The sequence below is a fragment of the Capsicum annuum genome, chromosome 3 (assembly GCF_002878395.1).
Source record: "Capsicum annuum cultivar UCD-10X-F1 chromosome 3, UCD10Xv1.1, whole genome shotgun sequence".
NCBI classification, from domain to species: Eukaryota; Viridiplantae; Streptophyta; class Magnoliopsida; order Solanales; family Solanaceae; genus Capsicum; species Capsicum annuum.
The window spans coordinates 103,358,422-103,377,977 of NC_061113.1; the positions used below are offsets into that span (position 1 = coordinate 103,358,422).

Sequence of the window (19,556 nt, forward strand, 5' to 3'; positions counted from 1 at the left end):
GACTTGGTTGAACCAATCACCAAACCTGAGAAACTATTCCATCAATGCAAAAGACAAAGAAAATCTTTCTCCCTAAATTCTGCAAATCACAGAAGACCAAGAGAATCCTGCCATCATGGCTTATGAACAAGCAACCCACAGGACAGTCAGAGAAGTGGCAATCCCACTTCCAACTAATTTGACCTCGCTGTTTTAGAAGCCAACATCTGAAGGCAATTTAGAGCTCAAACAAAATATAGTACAACTTCTAATTAGTTGTGGACAGTTCACAGGGCTTTCACATGAAGATCCACAGGTCTACTTACAGAATTTTCTGGAAATCAGTGATACATTTATTCCCATGGGTGTGAATGCAGAATATGTGAGGATGATTTTGTTCCCCTTTTCACTAATTGGGGAAGCAAAAAATGGTTGAATACGGAACCAAAAAACTCAATCACCTCCTAGAATGACATGACCAGAAAAATCCTTATTTGGTTTTTCTCATTTGGTAAGACTGCGAGACTTCACAGTGAGATAGTGTGCTTCAAATAGAAGCCAGATGAGAATATTTATCATGCTTGGGATTGGTTCAAGGATTTTTTTCAAGACTGTCCACACCATCAACAGTCTAATGAGGTACTTACTCATACTTTTGTAGAGGATCTTGACTATAATAAAAAAATTTCTCTAGATTTAGCTGCAGGTGGTTAAGCTCTTGAGATGACATATGATGAGCTGTACACTTTATTGAACCGCATAGCTCAAGGGAACCTAGAATGGTATTAAGACTTAAAGAGTACCACAAAAAGAATTGCAGGTGTACTGGAGGTGGACCAATTCACATTGTTATCAAATTAGGTTTCTGCATTACCAAAATTTAATAGACACTCAGTTCAACAACTTGAAAGTTGGAACTACACAACCCAGTGTAGCAGTTAATGCAGTTTAACAAACTAGTGGTTGGTGTGAGGTCTACGAAAATAGTGGCCATTTTGCGGCCATGTGTGCTTCAAATTCAAAATCGGTAATGTATGTGGGCAATGCTCAAAGGACAAATTATGGTAATGCCTACAACCTGAAGCGGCATACTTAGCCTTGGAACACTCAACAACAACAAATCCAGCAACTGCAGGCACACGAAAATTAGTTAACTAACACTTGTAAAAGATGATGAAGCTGGTTCTAGCAAATTAAATACAGTTGGCTGTAGATGTAAAATATCAGCAAGCAGCACAAAGAAGTTTAGAGTTGCAGTTGGGGTAGTTACAACAAGTATTAAATACTCGGCCTCAAGGTGGTTTGCCCGTGATACAAAAAATCCAAAGCAAGTCATGGCAATCACTTTAAGGAGTGGTAAAAAGCTTCATGGAGAGCCTCTAAAGGTAATTGAGGAGGTAGATACTGAGGTGGTGACCCAACAGGTATCCAAAGAAGTTGCTAATAATTTAAGAAAGTCTGAGTACTTGAAAACTAAAGTTGCTGAACCAGAGAAGAAGAAGATTCCACCGCTTTCTTTCCCTCAGAGGTAAATAAAAGCGAAGAAGGATGAAATGCTTAATAAGTTCTTTGGCACATTTAGAGAGCTTCACATTAACTTACCTTTGTTAGATATTTTGCAGGGTATGCCCAAGTACGCTAAGTACTTGGGGGATGTGGTTGAAAATAAGGTAAAGTTGTGGGATGTGGAGGCCATAACACTCACAGAAGAGTGCTACGCTGTAATGACACAGAATATTCCCAAGAAGCTTAAAGACCTAGGGAAGTTCACCCTCCCCATTAAGATTGATAATAGTAAGGTAGTTCAGGTACATTGTAATTTAAGAGCGAGTATCAACTTGATGCCCCTATCTCTATCGAGAAATTAGGTTTGAGTGAGCCCAAACCGTGCACTGTGCGTCTATAGTTGGCAGATGGATCCATTTCCTATCTGGAAGGAATCATTGAGGATGTTCTCATAAAGGTTGGTAAATTTGTTATTCCTACTGACTTTATTATTCTAGACTTCCAGGAAGACAAACAGATACCAATCATCTTGGGGCATCCATTCTTAGCAATCGGAGGAACATTGATTGATATTATAACAGGCACGCTTATGATGAGGTTGGAGGATGATGAAATAGTATTTAAAGTATACAAAGCACTCAACATAACATCCGAATATAAAGAATTATGTATGATCAATGTTATTGAATGGGATAAGTGTAGGGTGGATAGTCTATCAAAGGCCTCTTCTGACACCTCATTGAGCAACCCAAGCCTCCAATACTACAAAATGACAAGATGGAAGTTGATGAGCCTAAAAAGATTAAAGTTGACAAATCAGGTACCCTTTAGAATTTAGCCCCAAGAGGGGTAAAAAGAATAAGAAGATGGAGACCAAGTGTGAGAAAGAGAAGAAAATAGAATGACTAAGTTGATAAGTTGGGTCATGCCGTGACACTTAATCAGGCGTTGCTTGGGAGGCAACCCTAGTTAAGTAGGTAAGTTTAATTTTTTAGATTTTTTTACTTCACGTAGTTTTTATTTTTTTGAGTCACTGGTCAATGGGAAGTTTGAGTATCAGAAATCTGAGCTAAGGACCATGGCGAGAACTAAGTGTGGGGTCTATTGGATCCTTTTGATACAAAAATATGGTACTAGCTAGGCCTAGAGGTCTCAGGGAGTATTTCTATATTTCACGTTGAAAGTTCACTTTAGGGAAAAAGTAGATTTTTAAGTATGGAGTGGGGAAATTCCCAATTTCGAGCTCAATTTAAATTTTTTTGTGTAAGATGTTCGTGTTGGTGTTATTTTTGACTAAATGGTGCAAGTGTTTTAGTTGTTAAAGCATGTTGAATAGTGCGAATTACTACTTTTGAGACTCCTTGTCTCATGTTAGTGACTCTTGTTCTTGTGGCTTAAAATTTGAATTCATGCTATTGTTGGTTGAGAGTCTATGATGATCCCGTGTGAGCCAAGCATGTTCCATGAGTGATGTGAATTTTTATATATTTGTTGCATGTGATGTCTAGAACTTGTTCAGTGTGTGTATAAAGAAAAATAAAGAATGTAAGTTTAGGAGATGATACAGATATTTCTTTGATAGCCTTGTTTTATACATTCTTTTTGACCCACCCTTGTGCATAATCCTAGTTAAACCCCATTGAAACTTTAGCTTATTTTATTTGGTATCCTTATATGTAGCCAAATCCCCTTCATTGACAGACCTTAATTTAATCCAAAAAGCTCCTAAGTGCTTTAGTGTAAAATTGATTTAGTAAGGAGTTTGAAAAATAAGAGGAGAAAAGTAAAATTGATGCCCCAAGGTAATAGTAATTGGTGTTGATAATTGATGTGTGGTGGTTGGGTGTGTTAGACATTGAGATAGAAATAGTACCATGGCTATGAAAAAGGAAAAAAAGAAAAAAAAATTGATACATGTGGTAATAAACAACACTTCCACCATGTGTTTGTGAAAATGCTTAAAAGAGATAGGACAAAACAAAAGAAATGGGTGGATAAAAATGGTGTAAATTTGCTGTTGGATATTGGTTCTAAATGTATAATGTAATGTATTAAAGTTCTTAGAGAGGCTAGTCACTATTCTAAATAGTTACTACCCGTCCCTTAGCCTACATTAAAATCTAGAAAAGACCTATTTGATCCTAAGCTTCATCATTTTGATATTATTGTAGCTCTACACTAAGGGCAAGCCTATGGTTCATTATGTCTAACTTGTGAATTTCTTCTGAGAGTGAGTGTAACTTGATTCTTGTACACATTGTGTTGTGTTTTGCATTATTGTGAGTAATTTTAGGTAACTCTTTTGTTATGAGGGGCACATGTTTTGATAAATGTGGGTGATTCATCTGATGTCTTTGATTGATAAGTATGCTTGAGTTTTCCTCCTTTGGAGTCAATTCTTGAGGATAGGATATTTTGTAGTAGTATTCTTGACCTGTCAATTGTATGTAACATGCTGAGGGTAAAAACTTGCATGCTGTGTAGTCATTATAGTACTAACTCGAGTGTCTTTCTTGTAGTTAAAGTGTGGAGTTTTTCCATCTCATGGTGTTTATAGTTAAGAGTTGTTCGAGGATGAACCAGTCTTTAAGTGTGGGGTGGTGATGTTGGGTGTATTTATGCATTCTAGCGTTACTATTCTAGCCTATTTAACCTTGTTTTGAGGATGATTCTTATGCTATATGTTTTTATAATGATATAAATGTGACTTTAAGTGTACATGTATGTGTTTACAATGTTTAATGGTGTTTTCACATGAGTTTGGGTCCAATTTGAGCATTTAGAGTTAACCGAGAAAACTAGTGTGACTAGCTTGAGTCAGGTATTGTCTAGTCTATCGTGTTGGGTTCTAACGTGTTTAATGAGTTCCCAAGATTGTTATTATTTATTTATATGTGAAAAAACTTTCTTATAATGTTCAAGGGTCAATTGGATCAAGCCAAGGGTCAAAACAATGAGTTAAATATCAAAGTGAAATTAGTTTATGCTTAGCTTGTGTTTTTGATTCACTGTCTTGGATGTTGTATTGTTTTGAGCTCTAAAGTGTGGTGTTTAATTCTGTAGGATTCTTGGTGAATGGATTATGATGATATATACCGGATATAAAAGCTTCAAGTCAAGTGTAAACAACTCAAAAAGGGCTTGGAATGTCTCAACGGAAGCAAAATACACAAATTGACACAATTTGGACCCCCGAAATGTCTTAGGCGTGTGTGGATTGTGTGATTGGCCAATGGGTGCATACTTTACACCATTGGATTCAGAAGGGTCACAAAATGGTAACCCACCACTCATCGGTGATAATTCATTTGGCATTTTCCCTAAAACAGAAGCTCAACGCGATTATACAACTCAGTGGCGAGCACCAAAATTGGGAAAAAGTGCCTAGTGATGGCATGTGGCACTATACTACTTAGCGGTGAGCATCAAAATTGGGAAAATTCGACCCAGCTGAAATAAAATTGTGTGAAAACCTAATCCAAGTTGGTTTATGACTGGTGCACTATAAAGATAATGTCTTATATTCCGTTTTAAACATCTTGGAGAGTCTTGGATTGCCCTAGATCAAATTGGGACATCGTTGGAGGCTACCACAATTTCTTTTTAGGTTTTATATTCTTTTATTTTTATTTTATTTATGGTTTTAATCATTCATACAATTATTTGGATGTTGATTATGACTATGAGTGGCTAGAAACTCCCTCTCCGGGGTTAAAGTCAAGAACATGAGTATTATTATTTTGAACTAAGTTCGCTTGATTTGCTTATCATTATTGATTGTTTGTTTATTATTGATTTAAATATTTGATGGATTGATCACCTGGAAAATACATCTATTGTCACCCTTGTGATCTTGGGAGAGAGAATTGGGATATAGAACATGGGAACAAACAAAGTATGGTTTGTTTTCTTTTACAAAATAAGGAATTCAAATTAGCATCAAGGACATTAATGTACTTAGATGCCTTACTTGATTCACATGTAGGATGATATCTTTAAAATACTTAATTGGATTATTATATCCCCGATTAATGATGTTGTTGTAATGTCTAAATTATGTAAACGGTTAGAGGTCGGGAGACCATAATCATGCAACTAACCCTACGAATCAACAACTAAGATAAGCAAATTAATGAATGAAGTTCAATAACATAGTATGATTGTTTGAAGTGATTTAACCTTAGGATTTACTCCATTGATTGTTTCAAGACTTTATTTTATTCATTGTTACTTTACTTGCAAGTTATAATATTCCAAACTCTTTTTGGGTACGCTTGCATAAATTGAATCTAAATTGTGAACTAGAATAGAATCATTGTTGAATCAAGTCCCTGTGGGATTGATACTTAGCTTTCTTGAAGGCTACTTTACTACTTGGTAGACCATGTACACTTTCATATGCGCTTGGGCACTGTCAGTATATGCACGACATTTGGGGCATAAATGGAAAAGACAAAGAGTCTGAAGAGGTTGACAAGAGAGCAAGTAAGAGGAGGAAAAGGAGGCGTGGGAGATATGAGATGAGATCAGCCACACAGCTAGCTAACATGGATCACAAGACCATCTAACGTAGGTCCATGAGATAGTAACAGGATTTGATATCTCCCAGATGGGTGAGATGATGACTGCAACTATAGCTGATGTTAGTGGGGTAATGTTTTGATCCCTGAGAGTACTACACCATTAAGCGTATTAGCCACCACCAGTACCCATATTGATGTGAATGTTCAAACCATAATAGAGGACATTATTATAGAGAGTGGGGCATGGTGTAAGGTCCCCACTAAGGAGACGTTATGATTCGATGCCTAGTGTGCCAGGTATGTCTTAACTCCTTTGTTTTCAAATTTTCATATATATGCATTGGGGATAATACATCCTTTTAAGTTGGGCGTGGGGGTGTACCATAGTCGAGGGATTTTGTTGTCGTGTTTTTTTTTCTGTCAGATAACTATTATAGTTAGAAATTACATCTTTATGAATTTTTATTATATTTTTATTTTGTTTGTGATGTTTTTGTGTTTTGTTGTGTATGTAAATTAGCATCAAATAAAAGAACTTTGTGAAGCCTGATTTGTATAACCACGCTTACATATTTTAACTTGTGATTTTAAAATGATACCCCTTCACTTTTTGGGTTATGATCTAGTGTGTGCATGTACTAAGTTGTAACTAAAGTAGGATCTAGAGAGATGGAATTAGAAACTATGGTAGGATAGTCTGGATCATCTAACATGAAAAAAATAGAAACCAATGTAGATGAAAGCCCTAAGCCATGAATGAAAAAGGTACCTTGCCTAGTTGGTGTATGTTGTACGATCTAGAATTGCCCAATTAGTCTCACGATAAAATATAGAATAGGAGGTTAGGGAAATATCATAGGCCATGATTGAATTAGTCTACTTTAGAATAATAAGCCAACCAAATAAAATGAGTATCCCTTGATTAAAAAATTTGATCCTTAAATTGACCAATTATTTTCTTTGACCTATTCAACTTTCTATTCCAAATCTAATGAACCTATTTTGGCCCCACTCCCTACTTGGAAACTGTGCACCTTAACTCAAGAAAATTATCTATGTTGAGAGTAGCAATCATAGAGGTGCATAGATAAATGTGGGTATGAAGAAAAATTTTAAGTAAAGAAGAGGAAACGGTCTGGGTGCGGTATGAGAAATCTTAAAAAAATACAAATAAGAAAGAAAAACTTGAATTGAGAAGAACAACGTACCCTAACTCGAAAGACAAAAAAATAAATGAAAAGGAGAAAATAAAAGAAACAAAGAAAGTGGATCCATGAGTAGTGTAGTGCTTGGAGGAATAAGCCACCGAACCTAAAAATTATGCTACTTATCCCCAGGCCTACATTACAAGCCTAGAAAAGACCCATAGTGATCCTAATTTGATTATCTAAAAGCTAATATAAAGACTATAAGGGTAATCCAATGGTATCAAACACACAACTTGACATATTTGTGAGAGTGAGATATTCAACAAAATCCCCAAAATAGATATTATTGCATATATTGGGTGAGTAAGTGGTCTAAGGTGGATTTAAAAACTTCGGTGTTGTTATCCTAGCTTATTTAGCCTTGTTTTGAGGACTTTTTGTGCGATTTATGAGTTAATGATGATATAATTGAGCATCAAAGTGTTTAAGTACTTGATAACAATGCTTAAGGTGTATTTCAAATAGGTTTGTACTTAAGTTGATCATTTAGAGTTCATATGAGAAAACTAGCGTTACTAGCTTGAGTTTGGTGTTGTTCTAGTTGATCACAATGGATTTTAATGTGTATAATGAGTTCCTAATGGTATGATTGTGTAATTATATGTGTAAAAACTTTATTATTGTATTTAAAGTGCAATTTGATCAATCCAAGAGTCAAAACTAAGTGAAAGATCAAAAGGGGAAAAACTAGTATTCTTAGCTTAAGTTTCTAGTCCGTCATCCTGGATGTTGTGTTGTTTTGAGCTATAAATTGTTGTGTTTAATGCTATATGATGATTGTTGAGTTTATTATGATAATAAATGAAGGATATACAATCTTCAAATCAGGTGGAATCAACATAAAAAGGCTTGGAATGGATCAACAAAAGCACAAGACACAACTTGACGTGAATTGGACACCTTGGACGTCTTTGAAACTTGGAGAGAGGATACGCTTAAATTAGGGTTTTTATTCTTTTAATTTAGCTTTTTAATGGATTTTATCATGTTTTTTTTCATCTTAATTATGACTATGTCCATGAGTGGCTAAAAACCCCCTTTCCGGGGTTAAGGCCAAGAACTTGTTTACTTTCGCTTTAAATTGAGTTTGTGTGAATTGTTTATCATATTTGATTGTTTGTTTATCATTTTATTTAACTATTTTAAGGATTCAGACCCTTAGAATACATATATTGTCGACCTTGTGAACTCGAGAAAGGGAATAGGAAGATAGAACGTGGGGATAAATAGAGTAAGGTTCTTATTCTTTTATAAAATTAAGAATTTAAATTAGTTACTAGAATAGGGATATACCTATAAGCCTTGCTTGGTTCACATGTAGGATGATAGATTCATGCATGTAATTGGATTATTGCATCCCGGATCAACAATGTAATTGTAATGTCCAGTTAGGTAGAAGTTTAAAGATCGGATGACCATGATCATATGATAAACCCTATTAATCAACAGCCAAGATAATTAATCTAATGAATGAAGTTCAATAGCATATTATATTGTTTGTAGTGCTTTAACCCGGGGTTTTCATCCATTGATTGTCCAAAGTCTTTACTTTTCCATATTATTTTAGTTATAAACTTTCAAAATTCTTTTGGCAATGTTGCACTAGTTTATCTCAATAGTTAAACTAGAATTGGATAGTTGCTTAATACAAGTCTTTGAGGGATAGATATTTGGCTTTATTTAAGGCCACTGTATTACCTGGTGAGACCATGTACACTTGCATGAGTGTTTAGGTGCAATATGTTTTTGGCACCGTTGTCGGGGACTTGAAAATATACAACTATCTTTTTTAAGTTTATCTATATTGAGTTGTACATTGTTTAGTAATTTTTCTTTTTTAGTTTCTTTTAGTTTTTTTTCTCACACTTCTTGATATGTCAGCCTGGGATATATGGTTTTCGAGTGATGAAGATTCTTGTTACTTTGGTGGGTGACCTCATCGAGAGGCTTTTGTCCAAATTTTGATAGAAGCGTGTGGACAGGACCTTCACAATATGAGGTAGATACTGTCCTATCTGTGGAGTAGACCACAAGTTGGTGTATGGTTTGTGGCAATAGTGGTTATTCTGAAGCTATATGTGCTGTCAATCCCGATTCACTAATGTTTGTGGGCTTTGCTCAAAGGCAATATTATGCAAACACCTATAATCAAGAGTGGCTGATGCAACCCCCAGTTCAATTATGGAGCAACCAGCAGCAGTTTCAGTAGCAATAATAAATCACACAGGCCAGTAATATAGAAGAGATGCTAAAACAACTTCTAGCTTCTCATATATAGTTGGTGGAAGATATGAAAAGTTTATAGACAGATATGAGTAATTAGAAGTTGATAATGAAAAAATTTGAGTTGCAAATAGGTCAGATTATGTAGGCACCAAATGCCAGATCACAAGATGATTTTCCAAGTAATATACAACCTCTAAAGACAACTAAGGAGGTAGATGCAGAGTTGACTTCCTAACCCATTACAGATAAAGTTGCTAATAATTCAAGGAAGTTTGATTATTCTAAAACTAAAATTGCTGAACAGGTTAAGCAGATACCACCACTACCATCTCCATAGAGGCTGAGTAAAGCAAAGGAAGAAACTAGCCAATGTGTGAAACAACCACAAGAATCGCAGCCATTCAGTTGTTATCTTTCTATTGAGACTAAAGTTAAGACGGTGAATAAGAGTGAGAGTGTTGTGGATTGTGTAAACTTTGAAGTGGGATTGGTTAGGCCTCACTCAAAATACTTTTCAATAATAAGTTTAAATGGTGTCTTGTATATGAAATCATATAAAATAGCGGGGGAGTGTGAAAAGGAGGTACAATAATCCTATATTCTTAATTTTACACCAGATAAGCAATATAAAAACACACCTCACTTTAAGGCCGAGTGGTTTACCATGAATCATCCACTACTCGGGTCCTTAATCAGCACCCTATGAGTGAAGTAAAAAGATGGATGTAAAGCTTGGGGTGAAATTCATATCCTCAAAGTGGAGGAAAAAATTGATTGGGTCGTGCCGCGGCACTAAATCAGGTACTTCTTGTAAGGAAACCCAAGTTAAGGTATGTTTTATTTTTAATATTTTTAGTTTTTACTTTACTAAGTTTTGTTTTTGTTGAGTCACAGGTTGATGGGAAGCCTGAGTACGGGAAACCTGAGCTAAGAAGCATGGAAAAGACTAAGTGTGGGGTCCCCATACCCTCTTAATGTATAAAGATTCTACTCTCTAGGCCTAGTGGCCTTAGGGAGTATTTCTATCTCTACCTTTTAAAGTAAACTTTGGGGACAAAGTAAATTTTTAAGTGTGGGGTGTTAAAATTCCTTGTTTTAGGGTAATTTTAAAATTTTTTGTGTTAGGAATAAGTGTGATATTTTTGTTGGTGCTATATTTTATTGCATGATGCAAGTGTTTTGATGGTAAAAAACATGTTGATTGTGTAAATTGCTACTATTGAGACTTCCAGACTCGTGATTATGACTTTTGTACTTATTGGATTAATTTGAATTCACATGGTTGTTTGGTTAAGAGTCTATGATGATCCCACTTGATTTGAGCATATGCCATGTGTGTGTGAGATGATAGTATATTCCTTGTTGAATTTGATGCTATAACTTTCCTGGTGTGTGTAAAGCAAAATAAAGAGTGTGGGTTTAGGAAATGATATAGGCATTTCTTTGATATCTATGATTTATACCTTTTTTTTACCTACCCTTGTGCATAATCCTAGTTAGCCCCATTGAACCTTTAGCTTTTTCTTTGACAGAATCATATGTAGCCTATTCCCCTTTTGTGACTGACCTTAATTTGATCCAAGCTCCTAAGCGCTTTAGTGTAAACTTAATTAAGTTAAGGAGTTCAAAATTCAAGTAGGAAAAAGGTGAAATTGCAGCCCCAAAGTGATAGTTATTGGTGTGTAAAAGTTATTTTGTTGTGGTTAGAATTTAGAGAAATTTGTGCTAAAGAAATTCCCATTTTTAGCCTAGTTGTGTTACAATGAACCTATTTTGGCCCTGGTTCTCCTTGAACATTATTCACCTCAACTAAGGCAATTGGTTAAGTTGAGGGTGGCTATCATAGTGGTGTGTAACATATAATAGGTGTGAAGAAGGGTAAAATCGAATGATGTGTACGTATCATACTCCCACCATAGTATATGTGAATGAGCTTAATGAGATGGGGAAAAACAAAAGATGTGGGTAGACAAAAGTGGTGTAAGTTAGTTGTTAGAGATTGGTATTAATTGAAAAATATGATGTATTGAAGCACATAGGGAAGATAGTCGCTATTCTTGGCCAAAATAGTTCCTACCCATCCCTTAGCCTACATTACAACTATCAAAGACCTATTTGATCCTAAGCTTTATCATTCTAATATAAGTGAAGTACTACACTAAGGGCAATACTATGGTTCATTATGTGTAACTTGTGAATTCCTTATGAGAGTGAGCTTAATTTGACTCTTGTACCCAATTGGTGAAAAGTAGCTTTTATGTGAGTGATTATGGGTAACTCTCTTATTGTGAGGGCACATGTTTGATGAAAGTTGTGTGAATTATATAATGTCTTTGATTGAACATGGTGGATGAGTTTTCTACCTGGGTGAGTCAATTCTTGAGGCTAGGACTTTTTGGAGTAGTATTCTTGAGCTTTCAATTATCTATGTAACATGCTTAGTGTAGAAACTTCCATTCTGTGTAGTCATTGTAGTACTAGCTTGAGTTTTTGGATTGAAGTACAAGTGTGGAGTCACCTCAGCTTATGATGCTTAGAGTAAAGAGTTGTTTGAGGATGAATGAGGCTTTAAGTGTGGGGTGATGATATTAGGTGGATTTATGCACTTCAGTGTTATTATCCTAGTTTATGTAACCTTGTTTTGAGGACTTATTTTGTGCTTTATTCGTGAATGATGATATAATTGAGCATCAAAGTGTTTATGTACTTGATCACAATGTTTAAGGTGTATTTCAAACAAGTTTGTACTTAATTTGATCATTTAGAGTTTATATGAGAAAACTAGTGTTACTAGCTTGATTTAGGTGTTGTTCTAGTTGATCGCGATGGATTTTAATGTGTACAATGAGTTACTAATAGTATTATTGTGTAATTATGTGTGGAAAAACTTGCTTATAGTGTTTAAAGTGCAATTTAATGAAGACAAGAGTCAAAACTAAATGAAAGATCAAAAGGGGCAAAACTAGTATTCTCAGCTTAAGTTTCTAGTTCGTCGTCTTGGATGTTGTGTTATTTTAAGCTCTAAATTCTTATTTTTATTTATATATTATTCTTTGTGAGTTGATTATGATAATATATTATGGATATAAAAGCTTCAATTCAGGTGGAAACAACACAAAAAGGCTTGGAATGGATCAACGAAAGCACAAGACACAACTTGATGTGAATTGGACACCTTGGACGGCTTTAAAACTTGGAGAGGGGTTGGAAAAAATTTAAATTATGGTTTTTATTATTTTAATTTAGATTTTTAATGTATTTTATCATCTTTTTGTTCATCTTGATTACAACTATGTCCATGAGTGGTTAAAATCTCCCTTTATGGGGTTAAGGCCAAGAACATGTTTACTTTCGCTTAGAATTGAGTTTGTTTTGATTGTTTATCATATTTGATAGTTTGTTTATCCTTGATTTAAATATTTAAAGGATTCATGACCCTTATAATACATATATTGTCGACCTTGTGAACTCGGGAGGGGGAATAGAAAGATAACATGTGGAGATAAATAGAGTAAGGTTCTTATTCTTTTATAAAATAAGGAATTTGAATTAGGAACTAGGATAGGGATATACCTAGATTCCTTACTTGGTTCACATGTAGGATGATAGATTCATGCATCTAATTGTATTATTGCATCCCCGCCCAATGATGTAGTTTTAATGTCCAGTTAGGTAGAATGTTAGAGTTCGGGAGACCATGATCATTCTATAAACCCTATGAATCAAAAACTAAGATAAGTAATCTAACGAATGAAGGTCAATATAGTAGTATGATTGTTCATAGTGATTTAACCCTTGGTTTCATCCATTGATTTTCCAAAGTCTTTAATTTTTTGCATTATTTTAGTTTACATTTAGTTATAAAATTTCAAAACTCTTTTGGCTACATTGCACTAATCTTAATTTTTAAACTAGAATTGGATAGTTGCTTAACACAAGTCTTAGAGGGATTGATATTCGGCTTTATTTGAGGCCAATGTATTACTTGTTGAGACCACGTACACTTATGTGTGCATTTCAGAGCAATTGTAAGGACTTCTTTGATTTGAGGAAGAAGTGGATGTAGTCTGATTGTTTTTCATTTAGGTAGTGGAATGATGGATAAGCTAGGGTGTCTATTCATAATATAATGCCATTTCCTGATCCTATTGTGAGGGAGTATTTGTGTTGCATCTGCATTGCATTGAGTTTCTTTTGAAAAAAATATTGCAGGGTGTTGAATACTTTAAATGTTAGAATATGTGGTTGTGAATGATTTTTAAAGGAAGAATGGTTGCCTATGTGATTTTATTTTTGATCTAAGAATTAAGTGTCGTATTTAAATAAGGATTTTTGATTGCCTAAGGACACAAAAATCTTCTATGTTGAGGGTGTTGATGTGTCATAGAATTATGATATTTTCGATGTATAACATGATGAACTCTTATAAATCCGATTGTATTTTTATCTAGAGATGATGTGTTTGTTGAATTTTGCAGGAAAACAGGGTCTGAAGTTAGCGGAATGTAACAATGAAGAAAAATGCACCAAATAACAGAAGACTCCCTAGACAATGATTTGTTGGGACACACTACGATGCGTAATATAGGTCATAGCCAAACCAACGCACAAAAAAAATGAAGGAAAGAAGGAAAAGTAACTATAACTCATAGGGCTAGACTACGAGTCATAGGGTAAGGCATTATCAGCAAAAGGGAAAATGTCCTGAAAGGTGCAAATTTGATAACAGTAGTGATAGAGGCTGACAATGAGTCATAAGGTTAAATAATGACTTGCCTTAAAATTCGTTTTGAGAATATGATGAAAAGTTTTAAGCTTGGATAATTTAACATGGGACCCCACGAGTAGGGCGATGACTCATATTGTGACATGATGAGTCATTACTAGCCATGGGAAATCTAGAAGACAACTGCGAAAGAAGGCTAATAACAATTTGTTGCTAGTCCATACATGAGTAACAAGTTGTAATGCCATGTCCAGAGAGAGTCATTGCCCGAGGCATCGTCATTTCCGACCTATGTACTCCTATTTTATGTATGAAAAGTTTGATGCAACTAGAAATACTCCTTTGATATTTTATTATTAGTTTACATACTATATACATTTTTTACATTATTTTGAGTTCTGAGATTCATGATTAATCTTGGGATTAATGTTCTTGGTTTTTAGAGTTTACAATTGGATTGTGATTTTGGTTTTTTCATCTTATTCTTTGTATTTTTAGAATTATTCATTCATTTATGAAATCTATGTATGTTCTTATGATCATGAGCAACTAAACTCCATAAGTAGGGTACTGGGAAACTTAATGAATTGACGAAGCAGGTTAAGTGTGAAGTCATTCTAGATTGCTGTTCTTGCATGTATTGGATTTCCTTTGTTTTGATTGCTTTCTTAATGGGTGCACACATTAGGAGCTCGCTTATATTCGATACTTACTCTAGAGTGAGGTACAGATAAGAAAAAAGAGATAACAATTATAATTTAAAGCTATCAACCTTCATTTAATTAACTTGTGTTGTAACTGGGAAAGTTAATCTGAGATCAGAAAATAAGAGTAAGTAATGCGACACTATGAGGCCGAGCGAAGATGATTATAATTCACCGAAACCAAGGTCAAGAGACAGTCATGTGACACAAAACTTTTTAGATTTTGTATGCAAGGCATCAAGATAGTTTGAAAAGCCCAAACAATCTATGGAGTAATGAAGTCACGGAGAACACAACCGATGCTCATCTCATATTGATCACAACCCTAATTTCCAAAAAAACACTATTGTTAATCTTATTGTTACAAAACCCCATTTTACTTAGAAATTTCCAATTAAATTAGCAAGATCTAGATAGATTTTTGGCCTATTCCTCGTGGGATCATCCCTAACCTGGTTGGGTTTTATATTTGATTCAACGATCAGTTTGTACTTACTCAGAGGTATAATTTGGGCAACATCATTAATTAGAGTGAAGTGGTAAAAAATGGATTGGAACTAATGTTATTCCCCAAATCTATTCAAATAGATGTGTCCAAAGTAATTCATGTGGTCTTTGCTAATATAGTTCTACATGACATTGTCTAACACAATCTTGATGGTGTTACAGTTAGTGAACTAGATTCTAATCAAGTTAAAGGAAATACAGAGACAGAGTGTCAGAGGAGGCCTTGGATAATTGTCCTCTTGATACAAATTTGTCTCCAAGGCTTTTAAAAAGTTTAAGAAAAGATAAGAAGAAGAGAAATGGGGAAAAAGTTAGCTCATCAAAGTTCGACCCAATAGGTCAAAATTAGTAGTTAATAGATAATAAAGGTTATTATATGGAATATTATGTCTATGAAATCACCACAAAATTTTCAAAGGGTGAAAATGTTACATAATTTCCATAGATTCTAATTTGTTGGACTTTAAAAACTTTTTCAAAACTCAAGACACATCAAAAAAATATATTGAATTTGATGCTATAGTTCTAAGGACGCTGATCAACAACTTACACTATGGGTAAAACATCATAATCATGATCATAATTTGTTTGCTATTTTAGTCTATGGTAAATGTAATTCTTAAGAAAGATTGATATGTGTGAAGATATTTATCAAAACCCCTAGTTAACTCGAGGAGTTTACAATATAGTTTTGAATGTAGAGGAAAAAATTGGAGGATTAATAGTGACTGATTCAGATTATGAAGAGTTTGAGAATTATATTTCATCTTGTGACTTAACAAAAATACAGTTTTAAGGGTGTCCATTTACCTTTTGGAATTCTTAAGGTGGGAATGATTACATTTTTAAAAGATTCGATAGGATTCTTACTAATCAAGAGATGGAAGGCTAGTTTATTCATATGGAGGTGGAACATTTAGAAAGAGTAGGATTTGATCATGATCTTATGTTTTTAAATCTATAATAAAGTGTGGCTCGGCATCATAAACCTTTTAGATTTCTTAAATTTAGGACATAGAATGCTTCCTTAGATGATGTGGTTAGACAAAATTGCAGAGTTAATCGGTCTCAGAATCATTTTCTAGAATTAAAATAGAATAAAAAAAGAGTCAAAGCAACTTTAAAAAAATGGAGCAATAAAACCTATGGTTATATCTTTATGCAACTTCTACTGCCACGTTGCAAAATTGGGATCGTGATAGAACCTATCAAACCATCTGGTACAAGTTAGCCTATCCCAACCCAAAATAAATAATCAAAGTAAAAAAAAGAAGTGGAAGAATTAAAATATAGAAACAATCCCTAAATAATATAATAGAGGTACAACATCCACACAATATCTCAAGTTTGGATGTCAGTAGTACAAGCCTCTAACACCCAATATGATAAAATATTTAAAATATCTTAAATGCAATAAGAATAAGATAAAATAAAAAGTGATCTGAGTAAGCTTACTGATCCAACAACTTCTAGCTCGATCTCTAGCAAATTGACACCAGTAAATCCTGATGAATGCTTATCTACTTGCTTAATATCTACAATTAGTGTAGAAGGAAAAAGAAAAGTATAGAGTGATTAAGAAATATGTACTTTGAAGGAACATTATTGATAACAGACCCTATCCAATGTTATGGAAAGAACCACCAAACCAACCATCCAAGATTACCCCAAATAAGATTGCACTTTAAAAAGTCCCACCCTATTTTAGTAGATAACTATAATTAACAAGATAGCCAAATTAGTTCAATTAAGGTAGACACGTACTATATAAAGATTAGCAACAATAGTGATAAGTTAAATTAGGAGAAAATTTCACCAACACAGTATATTATATCCACTCACCATGCCAAACCAACAACCCAAGATAAGGTAGAGAAAGAGCATATCACGTAACCAGTAGATGTTATGCAATAGTCTCAACAGATCAAGCTGTAATCAATACACAACATATAATTATATTTTGACCATAATATCACCCAAAGAAATTGCAATACCATGCAATACGGTTATATGATATGATATGCAGTAGCCAAAAAATAACCTATATACACCTTTCGAGCCTAAGCTCTAGTGGAGGACCCATTAGGGGTTCACAATCTCTTCGATCAACCCCTTGGTACATCGCTTGGCTATGGTGCTTAGTAAAATGGTTTATTTTCTTTCACAAAGAATACAATTCCATAATAGCACTTGTTTAATAAAAAAAACTGATGAATGAGTGTGCATGATCATGGAAAAATAAATAATGCACAAAAATCCCGTCAAAAAATTATATAAATAAACCCAAGTCACAAAAATATCAATGAATCATGAGAAGATCCCACACAAGAATCCCAATAAGAATGAAATATTAAAACTAAAACAAGAGCAACAAATGTTATGTGAAGACTTTCTAATGGTAAAATTGAGGATTCTGGCCAGGAATAATTGTAAGTTCTTGAGTAACTTTTATTTCTTTTAATCGTATTTTACTTTGTTGTGCAAGAAAAGTTAACTTTTGAGAAAATAGAAAAAATAGGATGTTGATGACTTGAGTTGATGGGCTATCAATATGTTGATGAGCCGCCAACCCTCATCATCAATCAAAAGCAGAACTCAGAAGTAGTTAAAGACTTCAATTGACGGGTTGTCAACTGCTTGACAAGCCGTCAAATTTCATATCAACTTGAAGTGGATTGTTATAAAGAAAGGACCCAATTGAAAACTTACATTGACGATCCTTCAACTATGAGTAGATGAATCTGAAATATTATTTCAAAATTTTAATCTCCTCTACTATAAATATCAACTCTTAGGATTTTCTCTGCATGTTTGATCAACTCTTTTGTAACATTACTTAGGGAATGTTTTTTTGAAGTTTTTATTTTGTTATTTGGTATTTAGATACTTTGTTCATCCGTGAAATAAAATTGCATTGTGAATCTATATTTGTAAGCATAATTCTCTAATTTATGAATTCCTCTTTCAAATTTTCTTTTAAATTCATGAGTAACTAAACTCCCGCAACCATTGTTGTGGAAGGTATGGCGAATCATTATTTTAATATTAATTATTGTTGGGATTCGAGTAATAACAGAAATAATATTGATAATATTTGCATCTTAATGGATTTCAAACATTAAAATATGCCTTAGGGTTAATTCATTTGAAATAAAGAACTAAAATAGAAAAAAGAATTGTAAACAAGGATTTAAAGCTTTTAATCTCCATTTAATGGTTAATGTTGTAACAAGATTGAGCAACTCAAAATGAAATAAAATTTGAATGAGACATTCTTTATGTTTGAAAGAATTAAAGTGTTAATAAACCAATTTATATTGAGAAATATTTGGGTGAATATTGGACATTGACAAATTTTATATTTCCTAATTTCATGATAATCCTATGCAATACTAGTTATAAATTATGATATTAGCCATGGTAAACACAACTATAGTTCAATTTATTTACTGATTTATAAATCTGTAATTTAATGATGTTCTCTAGCAATAATTTGGATATTATTTTACAAATTATCATAAGAAAACACCCCATTTCATGGAATTTGATGGCTATCAGTTATTTAAATTACATACATCTTAGTTAACATCATATTCCCATTTCATGCCAAGGGGTCAAATCTAATGATACAAGTGTCAAGGAGATGAAAAGTGACTTGTGAATTATGAGTCAACTAGTTGATTCTTATTCCACTTTTGTCTAATTAACTTGAGAATGAGAGGAGATTGTTAATCTAATATCATAATACAAGGTTTAGTGATGTGACACTCTGAGATTGAGAGAAGATGAGAGAAATTCACCCAAAATAAGGTCAAAAGATGGTTAGATGATACATAACTTATTATATTTTGCATGCAAGGCACCAATAAAGTTTGACAAAAATGAGTAGTCTAAGGAGTTATGAAGTTAGCGGGAACACAATGCTAGTGATAGTCTCATATTGATAACAATTCTAATTTCCCAGCATTGTTGCTGTTACTCTACTTTTACAAAAACCTCTCTTTTACCTTCACAATTTTTTAATTAAATCATCAAACTCGTGATATATTTTTAACCTATTCTTTGTAGGATTGACCCCAACCTGGTTGGGTTCTATATTTAGCAAGTGATTGCTTTATACTTTCTTGGAGGTTTAATCTTGGCAACATCAAAATTTTAGCGTCGTTGTTGGGGAATA

The 19,556-nt window shown here is 33.9% G+C and overlaps 1 non-coding gene across 1 annotated transcript; it reads right to left on the bottom strand.

Annotated features, from left to right (window-relative positions):
• Nucleotides 1-501: 501 nt before the first annotated feature.
• On the bottom strand, nucleotides 502-612 carry LOC124897439. Its single transcript, XR_007054158.1, has one exon. It is a non-coding gene; the product is annotated as a small nucleolar RNA R71 (small nucleolar RNA).
• Between the last annotated feature and the right edge of the window lie 18,944 nt (nucleotides 613-19,556).